The sequence below is a fragment of the Protopterus annectens genome, chromosome 6.part1, assembly GCF_019279795.1.
Source record: "Protopterus annectens isolate FY-2018-M chromosome 6.part1, PAN1.0, whole genome shotgun sequence".
NCBI lineage: Eukaryota > Metazoa > Chordata > Ceratodontiformes > Protopteridae > Protopterus > Protopterus annectens.
Window position 1 is genome coordinate 331,336,834 of NC_056738.1, and position 13,565 is coordinate 331,350,398.

Sequence of the window (13,565 nt, forward strand, 5' to 3'; positions counted from 1 at the left end):
ATAGGCAGGGCACTCTTCCTTTCTTTGAGAAAAAATTAGCTTGGCATTGACCAGGTATGGCTGTATCTTTAGACTTGGGGAGGTACCCGAGTAGGGCGGAGACAAAACTTTTACAAACAGAGATGGAAAAAGTTATAAGCAGGGCACTATTCCTTTCTTTGAGAAAAAAATTAGCATGGTGTTGACCAGGTATGGCTGTATCTTTAGACTTGGGGGGGGGGGGTTTTACCCGAGTAGGGTGGAGACAAAGTGGACTGCACAGCTTTATCGGTCACCTGGAGTGTCTCATCAGTAGAAGGGATTGGGAATACTTATTTAAAAAATGTTGGATCGTGTGGTGCTTTGCCTGATGGGCTTTGGAACTGAGACACTGTAACTCTGATTCAGCTTACATATTTTATGTCTCAAGGCTTTTAATTCTTTGAATAAGTCAATTATTTTATGTAAATAAATTTCTTGACAATTTGATGAAACTTCTTGTACTATATTACTTTTGTGATGTCCTGCTATTTGCTCTGTTGATGCATGTGCAATACAGTGATATGATAATGACAGAAAATTCTTGAGCTTATTTTATTTGAACAGTAAATTATTTTGTATGAAATGTTCCTCAGTTGAATCTTTGTTGTGTTTAAACATATTGCGAAATTGGTCATAAATGCTATATACTCCAACTAAGGCTGGCTGAAGCCTTGTACTATGCCTATGTTTCACACATCATGGAGTGGTTATGGTGCTGGAGGTCTCAGTGATACCCAGATTACAGGTGAGGCATAGCAATTTTCACACTTTCCTAAATAAATGCTTTCATACCTTGTCACTTTTAAAGCTTTTGACTATTTTATCTCATGACTATTTGAAACAAAATTAGATAAGTGTAGCTTTACCTTTGTTAAGATAATGCACTATTACAAAACAGCAGGCAACCGCGTTTCTTTAAATTTATTTTGCACGAACTGAAAAATAATTTCTGTGAGAGTGTTTCTTTGGATCACTGAATATACATTTCTAATTGACAACATACACAATTATCACAAGAGTTTAAAGTCCATGTATATACCTCTGACCACAAAACGGCCTCTCTCATAGACTGAGTTTCAAATAACAAAATCAAAACAATCAATGATTAAAGCGATTGTTTGTGCATGTGACCTCTGGCCAAAAAGCATTCCGCCAGGACTTTTTGAGGGCTGCTAATACTGAATGTAAACACTACAGTAAACATCAAATACAACAAAGAACAAAGACCAGCAGCCCAATGAATAAAATGTATTCCTCTCTGACATCTCCGCATACACTGCCTTCTTGGAGTACATCAGTTACTTCACATCACACACTTGGTTTATATACACTGCTAAATAGGCAATTAAACAATAAAGTCATCAGGTAATACCATCAAACACTTTAGGCAATTAAACAATAAAGTCATCAGGTAATACCATCAAACACTTAAAAAATATTTACAGTAATACATGCCAATTAAAATCAACATTCATACCCTCTAGAAACAAAGTATCAAACTTTAATATATACACTGCTTCTTTATTAAGAGGTTTATTCTTGCTGACACCCCACAAAAAAACCCACACACTACTTTTTCTAAAATTGTGGCTTGTAAACCATGAACAGAAGTACCACGTGCTTCCAAAAAATGTTGTGCCACTGAACTCTGTTCCTTTTTATTTAATATATCATGAACATGTTCTAATAGCCTTATTTTAAAAGCCCTTTTGGACTCACCCACATAAAACTTATTACAGGGACATCTGAGGGCATAAATAATGCCCTCAGTGTCACACCTATAATTCCCACAAACTTCAAATCTTCGACCATTTAAAAGTCCAAAATAAGGCACAATAAATTTACATGCCTTGCATTTGCCACATCTTACTGTCCCTTTTGTTCTTAATGGCTCATATAAGACTTCCTTGGGTCTGCAGAACCTAGATTTCACCAAAAAGCTCTTAATATTCCTACCCACTCTATATGAAACAACAAGTTTATTAGACATCCATGAACTACAGTGTATATAAACCAAGTGTGTGATGTGAAGTAACTGTGTACTCCAAGAAGGCAGTGTATGCCGAGATGTCAGACAGGAATACATTTTATTCATTGGGTTCCTGGTCTTTGTTCTTTGTTGTATTTGCTGTTGTTGCTTTGCTGTTTTTACTACAGTAAACATGTCTGAACCTGTGTCTACATTAAATAATTGTTCAAAGAGCTGCATGCAAGGCAGTGCATATGAATGCAGCTGCAGCATGAAGGGCAATAGCAGTTTGGTCACCGAATCTATCCACCTTAGAATGCCTCCAATACAGTCAGCAAGCCTGGGGAGTTGTCAGTCACACCTCTGTCTAGCATTTTCTTTTTTTTTTTTTTAGTATCCTACTTTTATAGTTACTGATCGACTTGTCATAGCAACATTGTAACTACCCCCAACCTAAAAAAAGCTCTGCTCTTGGCAAGCTAACCATCACGCTTCTGCTACTGTGATGTCCAGTTAGCTCCATCATTACCAGTCTATACACTTTCTGCTACTGAGGACCAGAGTTTATTATTCAATGCACATGGTCCAGGAAATTACTGAAGAGACTAGCCCAAATTTCACAGACCATTGTCTGGTTAAGTGACTTGTTCTGTCACACAACAGGCAAATGGAGGCTGCAGGACTTGAACTCTGGATTACAGGAAGCAGAACAATAGCATCTTATAGCCTTAACTCTCTGTGATAATTGCCATCTGCCTAGCCCTCCCCAGACTGCTACGCCAACTATCTGCAGATCTGGGGCTTTGATCTGTGTGCTGAGGATTCTGTACTTGGCCCTCACTGTAGAAGAAATTCTATGAAGGGCTCTTTGACACACAAGACATGTATTAAGAATGTAACAAATAAAAACACCATGCTGAGAAGTAAGAACTGCTGGTTATCAACAGATTCAATGAAGACGAACCAAAAATAGTTCTAGTAATTATATTTCGTCAGGAAATGACATTCAGTCTTATTTGGCTGAAGCATTTGACTTGGTGTTATTACTTTTCTCCACCAAGAATGTCTGAAAACAAATATGACCAGTGACAAGAGCAAGCAGTAATAACGGGAGAAAATATAAATTGCCCGATCACTGTAAATGGTAGAGCAGAAGTAAGATAAAAGGTTAAAAACAGTTACTAAGTCAAATGGCAACTTACTGGCTGGTCTGTCTTACAGAGCGGTGTCTGCTGATCACTGAACTGTTCTTTGTTATTGCAATGCCCATAACATCCGCAATGGCCCGATTCACTTCCCAGAATGATGTCGGCTGACTCGATCACCTGAACTAGTCCATAACAGCACCTGTAGCCATCCCTGTAAATCCAGATAACAGTTACCATGAAGTCAACTTTAATGGACCTTCACAGAACTTCAAATAATTTATTAATAAACTATGAATACAGACATGACTTCAATATGAACAGACTACTGAACAGGTCCCACCCAAAACTATGAGGCTGAGTCTGCATGTCTGTGGAGTCAACTGAATGAGATGTATGGCATATCTAGTGAAGTGGCATTTTTATCTCTTGTTCTGTAGGCCTTTGGGTGACTCAGCCACATTTAAAGGTTGCCCATGACCATGACATAACTTATCCTTCAACAGTTATCTGTTTAATTAAATTATTTATTTATTTAACATTTGTTTTCTGGGAACATCCGACTGGGTCAGGAACCCATTTTCAGTGGCGGCCCGGGGAGAAAAGCTCCAAATGATACATGAAAGTTAAGACATTACACATAAACAAGACAATAGCAAGCATTAAAGCACACATTAAATAAGTGATGAATACTAAATAAGTGCAGAGAGGTAGATACAATAATAAAACATATACTAGATAGGCAATACTAAATAAAAGTAATGTGGTAGATTAAAAAAAAGTTGTAATCAGGTAGGATTAAGGTAGAGAGTGAGGGTCAGGCACAGGGTCAGAATATTAGAAGCAATCTTATGTTTAGAATTGTGGTGTAGGATGGGAATAGTTAAGGGTGTAGAAATAGATATAGTTTCTTAGTTCAATATGGTAATGGTTAGTGGATGAAATTCATAATTAATAATGTAACCTGTCTATTAAAACCATAAAGTTTCTCACGTAGGGGAATCTCGTCACAACTGCAATGCTTCAGAATGCATAATTTTGCACTGGCTTCCCTACGTATATCTGCAAGTATGAAAACTCACAAATTGTGCACGCATTCAGAAATCTGCTCATGGCACAGTTTGGGGTCAGGAATCCTTTTCCACTCTTCAGTGGTAGCAAATAAAACATAGTTGACCATATCTGTTGACTGGAAACTCTTTTATATTAGCAAGCAATAACCATATCTCTACAATCCATTTCCAGGACAAGGGCTAGAATATTATACTCCCACTCTAAATGTCAGTTAACCAGTGATCCTTACTGGGAAGAATTTAATAGTTCAGCAAATGATACACAGTAACTGGTACAATCAGTGAAACAGGAATTGCTTCCAGTATGTGGGTCTGGAGGTATGGGACACTGCCTCCCAAACAGAAGGGTTAGGATTTAACTAGCTATCCAGGATTCTTGATTAATAGCAATCACTTCTACTGGGATTTGACCTGGGAAGGACAGTTGGTAGCTGTAAATAAGGGATGCTGCTCCTCTTTGGTTTAATATAAGGTTTGGGTCTTTGGGTGGGCAATATATCCCATACTGCCAGATGTGGCATGCTGTATGGACAATGATTTTGTTTGATTTATTGTTGCAGAAAATATACCTGGTGTACATTCTTTTCCAGTTCAAAAACCATTTTATTCAAAACCTGATTAAGAATGATTTGACAAAACCAAAGAATCTGAGCAAGCTTTCTAGTCAGTTTCAGTCTTGCGCAGAGTTCAGACACTTGTTAATGTGTTCATTAATTTCTCAGCTTATGCTGTGCTTGACACTCAGAAGTACATTTCCTCTGCTTGGTATTTTACGGATGTAAATAAAACATAAAATAAATAATTAAAATAAAAGCACAGACTGTAGTGATTATAAAAGCACTTTTTAAACTGCAGAGTATTTTACTTAACCCTAGTTAAAGTTTGGTGGGCATATCCATTATTTAATTAGTAAGTTCATTAACTGGGTGTATGAACTGGCGAAATGACCCTTTTTGGTCATGCACTGGACTAAAACCTATCAATACATACATAAAATTCATAAATATGATGACAGAAAATACAACAAATAAAGAATATACAGTGATAGTCACAAAAGATAAAAGCATCTAGGAAAAAATCTAGCAAAGTAACCTGGGAAAGTACTGACCCCATTTAAAGTACATACAATGTCAATAAAATTAATACAAACAGCAATAAAGACACTTAGTAATGCAAGGAGGATTGGGTAATAATGCATGCAAATATTATGCAGAAGTAAGACCAGGCAACCTAATTCCATTTCCCCCTTTGCCTAGAAAGCTCTGCATGTAACAGTGGTTCGCCCATGAGATCACCTTGGAGTTGGATGTGATATGTTGGATAGACAGCGAGTGAGTCATCACACATACAAAAGAAACAAGAACCACTCATTGTTACTGACAGTGCAGACTACAGGGCTTATTAAAAGCATTTTTTCCCTGGTTTGCTAAGCTCAATTATTACATATAGCTATGAACAGTTTATTATTAAAATTGCGAGTTGAGATGCCCGCAGAGGGAACACTCAAAACATGGATGTTCAAATGTCCATCTTGCTGAACATCTCCGTGTCAAAAGTTCATATCAGCAAATACACCTTGCATTCGCTGATATGAACTCGAAGTACTGTCAGAGATCACGGTACAGTGCAGTTTGAGAAATTAATCTCTTTCCTCACTGTAATGCGATCTCGGAGTTGGAATATATAGTTAGCAGTGAGTGGGGGGGGCTTCCCCCCCTGCAAAACGTGATGTTAGGTGTAGGAGTTTAGTTTTTCTGCGCTCCTACACATACATCACGTGACGTGTTCGATTTTAAATGTCGAATCAGCTAAATTCGATCAGCTAATTCAACATTGTGCTTTGTATTTTTTTTTCGTGGTTGTGGTTCAGTATTTAAGTCGGAAATTATTTTGTTCATTGGTATTATAATAGTAAACCGCAAACAACAAATTAAACATAATATTAGTAAGCAGACTGCACAACTTACTACTAATGTATTAAACAGTTAACAGGGCCGAATAATATAATATTAACTGGTTTACTAGATTATCAATTCTGCGTCTTTACATAGGGGAGGGCTTTCTTGCTGCCATTTAAGCAGGCCTTTTCTACATTTGTTGACATACCTCTCAATCTCTCGGCACAAGAAATCTGGACAAAGCCAAAGGCCCCATAAGAGGGCCAGATTTTAAATATTGCTGTTAGAAAGTTGCTAGAATATAAAAGGTTTTATGTTACCATGCATTTTCTGAAGGATAAACATGAAGCTCAAGTGTCTGTCATTACTTAATTCAGTCCTCACTGATTTGCCAGAAATCCACATATTTTATAAGCAGCATACCTAAAATGTTGTTGTTTGTCTTTCGTATTTTTCCCGGTTAGGGATCGCCACAGCGGAACTCCGGTCCGCCAATGATTGGCAGTAGATTTTTACGAATGCCGAGGTGTCAGCTCGACGTTCAACCTTCAGTGAAGGAACACCCATTTATGCATATCTTTCGAATACCCACCCAACCGCGGGGAGGACATGCAGACTCCACACAGAAGGTACTCCCCGCACTCCAGTCGAGAATCGAACGGGAGAACCTCTTGCTGTGAGGCAACAACGCTACTGCTGCACCACCTCGGATAAGCAGCATACCTAAAATATGAACCTAAAATCTGGAACACTCTATGAAACTCTTGGTAGTTGAGAGATTTAGTTCTTGACAATGTGGGGTTCCCATCCCCTACCTTGGCAATTGGTGGCATTGCTTATGGCAAACTTGTTATTAAAAGTTTATCCATCAGACTTGAATATTCAGTTATCGGTGTGTTTTTTGCAAAGCTAGAATGTTACTGAATCACTGTGCCTTCTTAAGAAACTGGGGAACATAGTGAGATGTTGATCTTTCTCCTCTTCCTTTATTTTTTGCTGTACTTTTGCCTCTTGAGTTCATTTGCGTTATGTGCATGGTTTCCTCAGTGCACTTATTGTTGTTGAGCTCTAATCATTTCCTTCTGTTTTTGAGTGTGTACCTTTACCTCCAAGTGGGTGTGGCTTGAGCCTTTGAAAAATGAAGTTATCACCTTACAGTTCTAACACCTACTCATTTACAGAGGTCAAATATCAATACAATTGTGTTTGCCATCATGTACTCTTCAAAATAAAATAGTCTGATACCTTGCATGGAGCATGATTTTGGAATTATTAATGTAAGTATGAACAAGCAATATTTGATGCCTAGAGGCACAGTAGGAGGTAACTGCAGAAACGCCTGGAGGAGCACTTGGCTGTAACTTTCCTGACTCTATGCTTAGACTGTATAGTCCTTAAGATCCTTTTACTTATAATTTCCGATTCTAACTGTATAAAGCTTCCTTAATGCTGGCATGCCTTTTCTTTAGTTTAAAACAGTCATCAGCCTGCTCCTATCTCTTTACAAGCTGTACTTATCAAATTAGACATGTTCTACACCCTCCATCCATCCCAAAAGATAATGGACCAGATTCAGAAATGATCTCCTTCATTTTGCAGGGCTTTATGCTATAGGAGGGAGCACAAGTCTCAGTATGAGAAACAAACCACACAGTGACACCATGCAACAGGACTGCACAGGACCCTTTGTATGATGCTGGTACATAGTGCCCCAGCCACTTAAGCTGTATGCTGAGTCCACCCCAGATTTGTGCATCATTCATACTAATTACAACTGCATTGTATGCAATGATTTTACAGTATAAGTTAAAGAACTCCATCAGCATACAAACAGCAGCACAGACTGACATGGCTGCAGTGATCCCCTCCTTCCTGTCCTAGCTATGTTGCTCAGTTGACACAGCTGAGTATCATACGAGCACAGTCACACAATGAAACCATCACAAAAGCTGTGATTATTTAAATTATTGCATACACGTATGCACATAGACTTGTGTGCGTACACAGTAAACAAAATGGATTGTTATATTGCATTATTAAAATGCATTAGAAATGATGAAAAAGTTTTCCTGTATGGTAAATTTAATTAAAAAAGATATAGCCATACAATGATTCTTGGATTCAGGCAGGGAGGTTGCAGGACACATCGCTGCCTACATGATTCCTGCTGGATGGTGAAACATGGTGCCGAAGGCAGACAGCCCTGGTGGTGATAAATGTGGTACACTGAAGCAGCACATTGTATGCCAAAGATATCACATAATGGAAGTCACAGGGCAGGTTGTCACATGGGAACAGGAGGACAACTCAACAGAGGGGGACCAAGGTGATTGGCAGTACAGGGGATCAGTGCCGCAGATCACCATGGGTAGCATGTGTGCAAACAGTAGAAATGTATCTAGGAAGGAGGTGGACTGAATGCATACTACTGCCCTAATCAGACAGTCACCACTGGTTCTAAGGGGCTACACCATGGAGGACATCTGATGAAACAGTACCTACTTTTTTGCTGAAGGACATGAACTGGGTGATGATCCCTAGCTGTGCCTGTTCTTCTCCAAGGAGATCTGTGTGTTCTCCTCAGCAGTATGTCCCAGGAAGTGCCTGAATGTTGCAAGATTTGTTATTTTCAGCCACTGAGGATCTTATTCAACTGTGGACATTTCTGCAGTTGGCATTGTTTCTAGCATTGCTTTAAGTGTTATTTCTTGAACTGTTTGGTCTCATAATTGCCTTGCAGAAGGGTGATCTAGCTAGGGAATTAGTTGCTTTGTTACTTGCATTGTATGTGACAGTACTTTTTGCGGTGGTTTTACACTAAGAAATCCATGATCTTCTATCCTGTGGCAGAAGGTGTTTGCCTGGTCTCTGTGTGTTGGTAAAGACTCTAGAAGAGCTCAAAGTTTAATTGTTTATTGGCAAGAGGGCACAGGAGTTAGACTTTAGCTTTTTTCTGTTTTCTGTAAATTAGGCGTGCTTGCATGGAGCTGTTCACTGCGAAGTTCATAGGTGTGTACTAGGCTAATGGCCCTGAAGCCTTTACAAACCTAGCTCATAGGATTACCCTGACATTGTGCCACCCGACCTTCGTTCCTAGTGCCTCTGTGGAGTAGAGCCACTGGAATGATCCCCGTGGTGAATTTTCTATTTCCCATCCACTCAGTTACAGTTGGCAGTGCCCTGTACAGATGCAAATGCTTAGACAGTAAAATTTACCTATAAAACTAGTATTAGGACTGCAGCCTGTAACTTAGTCAGGCATTGCACAGAATTAAGCTAAGATCACATTGAACAGCACTAATACCATATCTTAGTGGTCTCTATATCTATAGCCCTAACTGTAGAAACCACCCCAAGAGACCTCTGTAAAATTCAGTCCTTAAACCATAACAGCCCTCTCCAGTATAGGTCCAGGCAACATGGATATGCAGTTTCCTGATGCCTCACTGGCCGGCTTGGTAGATATTGGCATGCTAAGATAATGTAGCAATTGTCTTATATCCACAGACAACCACTTACTCCTTCAAGGAACTAACACAGTATGTAAGAGATGTACATACAGAATTTCCTTGGAGGCAAAAATCTCACTTACAAACAAGGTCATCAAGAACACACACTATATCCACTGCAAATAGTGTCTACCGCACACACACAGACCATCTTATACTATGGCACTGAAAAGCAACCTTCCCAAACCTCAAAAAAATACTAAGCCTACAAATGACAGTCTCTCCTCAGCAATCTCTAGCACATACCAAAACCAACACCAAACACCATACATAAGCCTACACCCAATGGACCCCCAAGAATGAAGCCCATAAGGCAAACAAACATGTTACTCAGGACTCTTAGCATAGGGGACTCCACTGTATGGCACACAGATGCCCCACTATCCAGGACTCTGGTCATAGGGGACACCACTGTATGGCTCACAGATGCCCCCCTCACCAGACTAAAGAAGGAGAAGATAAGGGGTAGGTGCTTATCTGGAGCCAGCATGAGTCAAGTTATTCACACACACTCGGTCACTACACCACAGGTACCAGTATGATGAAGTCCATGTGAGTGTAAATGACCGGAGATGTACTTCACTGGGCTAAATGAAGAGGGACATTATGGATCTCTCTGAATGTGTGTCACAGACAGGTATGTGCCTTGCACTGAGCAGCATTCCACCTTCACCAAGGACGATGCCACAGTATGAACAAAAAATGATTGATTTTTACCAATTGGCTCAGTTTCTGGTGTCATTCCAGGTGGGATAAAATATCTGTCATCATGGGAGGACATGGTTAACAAACCACAATGCTTTGCTCTCAAGTCTAGGAGCCTTAACAAGAAACTCCACACCCTACAAGCTCTCCTCAATCTGGAGAGCTTAGACATCTGTGCCGTTACCAAGACTTGCATTAAAGCTACAGGAAATATTCTGGCAGTGCAACGCTTCCATGCCTTCTGCACATTTTGACCACCAGCAGCACAGTCAGGGAGTAAAGATGGAGATGTCGTAATCTACATTAGCAGCAAATAGACATCTAGGTTAGTTAAACAAGATAATGCCCTGGAGTTTATCCACATACAAATCACCATAAAGTCCCTTATCGTATCCTATGAAGCAATAGGACATCATCTGTGTCCCAAGAATCCCATAACTCATACCTAGACCTACTGGAGGCACTCACCATCCAGCCAAATGCCCTATTCATGAGAGACTTTAACATCTCCTCGACAGACTGGGAAACATTCACTGCCTCTAACTTGCAGGCGCAATGTTTCCTGGACCTTATTAACTAACATATTCTTGACCAGATAGTTTGTACTCTAATCAGAGGTTCAGACATGCAGGACACATATGGGACAGAAATGCATCCCTCTTTTTCTTGTGTCATGTGCTCGCTGGTAAGGTCAGGCCACAAAGCTGTCCACTTCAAAATAAAAATCAACTTGACAAACCCAGCTAAACCTGGAACTATTCTAAAGCAAACTCTATATCCTGTTAACTGTTAAGTGACAATTTGTCAACATTCAATGTCCCCAAGCCCCAACTTCACAGCAACTTATGTGGAACTGTTCACAGAAATTCTATACAACCATGTAAACGGCTTGCTCTACTCATCATAAGTAAACCCATAACAAGCAGAAAACAAACCCCACTGGTAGAGTCCTAACCTTAACAGGATATACAACAAAAGGAAAAAAGTCATGGCCAAAATCAGAAAGATAAACTCTCATAATGACAGGAAACTAAGAGAACTAACTATATCCAATAAGGCCAATTATGAGGTCAGGTTATTCTCGCAGACTAAGGGCAACCACAAGGCCTTAAAGGTTCATAGGTAGGTACTAGGCTATCTGCCCGAGGGCATTTATAAGCCTAGCCAGAGTGTGACAGTTTTCGCCGCCCCATTGATTAATTAACTGAGCCTCTGTCAAGAAGAGCCAATGAAGTGATCGCAGGGGTGTATTTTCTGTTATCCATCCACTCGTCAAAGTTTCTCTTGAAGAGTGTTAGTGAGTGGCTCTGCCTAATGTAGTTAGGAATTTTGTTCCAAAGCATGGGGAGTCTCTGTGACAGGAATCTATCCCTCCAGCATGTTCTATTTATTGTTGTGGCGAGGTTTAGCCCACTAGAGTGAGTGGCTCGCAGTGACTTGGATTTCTTTAGATGGAGCATGTCCATCAATTCTGAGTTGGATATGGCTTTGTAAGTCAGGCAGAAATCATCTCTGAGTAAGCGATATGCGACCGAGTACAGTTTTTCCAGTCAGGCTGCATAGGACATATGTTTGAGGCTAGTAATCCTCTTGGTGAGGTACTTTTGTGGTCTTTCCAGCTGTTGGAAGTGTCTTGTGAGGTACATCCCAAATGGGGCATTGTACTCTATGATGAGTCTGATGAGTGATGAGTAGAGGGGCACTATGACCTCTTTATTTCTAGATGCAAACCTTTTAGTAATTAGATGGGCTACATAGAAGGATTTCCTAACTACTTTGGCAATATGATTGTCAAAGGAGAGATTACTATCTACCTGGGTCCCCAGATCTCTTATTACCTCTTCTGTATTAAGGGTGCTGCCACCTATGTGGTAATTCATGGGTGTTTTGTTTTTCCCCAAACATGATGACTATGCATTTTTTGGCATTTAGCTTGAGACCATGACTTTGACACCAGGTGTTCGTCTCAGTAAGGCCCTTTTGGAGAATGTCCGTGTCAGCCAGAGAGTCACTTATGGCTCCCAGTTTGCAGTCATCTGCGAATTTGGTTAGCCATAGTCCTCCTGTGTTTGCCTGTACTTCTAAGAAGTATATGCTGAACAGTAGGGGTCCCAGGACCGAGCCTTGTGGGACACCACTTGTGACTGGTTTAGAGTCGGACCTGGCGCCCGCTATTCTTACCATGTGAGTTCTGTCTGTAAGCCAGTTGGCAATCCAAATGATGACGTAGGAGTTTATGTTCAGGCTGGTGAGTTTTTCTATAATTATAGAGTGGGGAATGGTGTCAAAAGCCTTGGCGAGGTCAAGGTAGGTTGTGTGAACTACCTTCCCCTCATCTATGGCCTTGGTGACTGTCTCAAAGAAGTAAACCAGGTTTAGTAGGCATGATCTGCCCTTAACAAAGCCGAACTGGGTCGGGTCAAGTGTCTGGAGGTTCCCAATGTCTTTGTTAATGAGTTCCATGATGATGCGCTCCATAGCCTTGCAGACCAGGCTAGTCAGGCTTATGGGGCGATAGTTACCAGGGTTAGTTGTGGCCCCTCCTTTGTGGAGCGGAATAACCATTGCTGTGCACCATTCTATGGGCACGTAGCCTGTAGAGAGGCTGAGGTTGAACAGTGTGTTTAGGTGGGGGTTTAGTTTGCTCTGTAGTTCATGCAAGACGCAGCCTGGGACACCATCTGGCCCCATTGACGCTGTGCTTTTGGCTTTTGAAAGGGCTGTTTTCACCTGTGCGTCTGTGATTTCCGGGACACTACACTTTTCCGGTATTGTTGTGGGCCCTTTTGGGGGTGAGAGGGGGGGTGAAGTTTGCACTGAATCTATTTGCCAGGATGTTGGCAATATCAGTGGGTTCAGTGTATTTTGTGCTATTTTGCACTAGCTCAGAGCATATCTGCGAGTTGCCACTTAGATTCTTCACATAGCTAAAGAAGGCTTTCTGGTTATCTTTCAAATCCTTGGCTATTTTTCTTTCGAAGTTAGCCTTGGAGGATTTTATGAGGGACCTTAGTTTCTTACTGATACTGATCAGGGATGTCTTTCCTTCTTGGGATTTGCTTTTTTTCTGAACTAGTTTCCTCCTTCTATTGTATAGCCTGTTTATGGCAGGGGTCCACCAGACTGGTTTCCTTCTCTTAGGGGAGTGAGTCTTGGTTTTGCTAGGGATGGCACGATCCATGCATCCTTGTAGGTGCTCATAGAGTGCATTTGTAAAGGTTCCTGCATCTTAGACACCATTATCC

At 40.6% G+C, this 13,565-nt stretch overlaps 1 protein-coding gene across 4 annotated transcripts in view; it reads right to left on the reverse strand.

Annotated features, from left to right (window-relative positions):
• ZDHHC4 (zinc finger DHHC-type palmitoyltransferase 4) overlaps positions 1-13,565 on the reverse strand; it is a 193,010-nt gene that overhangs the window by 131,115 nt on the left and 48,330 nt on the right. For all 4 annotated transcript variants that reach the window (XM_044075752.1, XM_044075750.1, XM_044075753.1 and 1 more), the window contains one exon: positions 3,193-3,349. The gene's annotated coding sequence lies outside the window, so the exon portion shown is untranslated. The remainder of the gene's footprint in view (positions 1-3,192; positions 3,350-13,565) is intronic.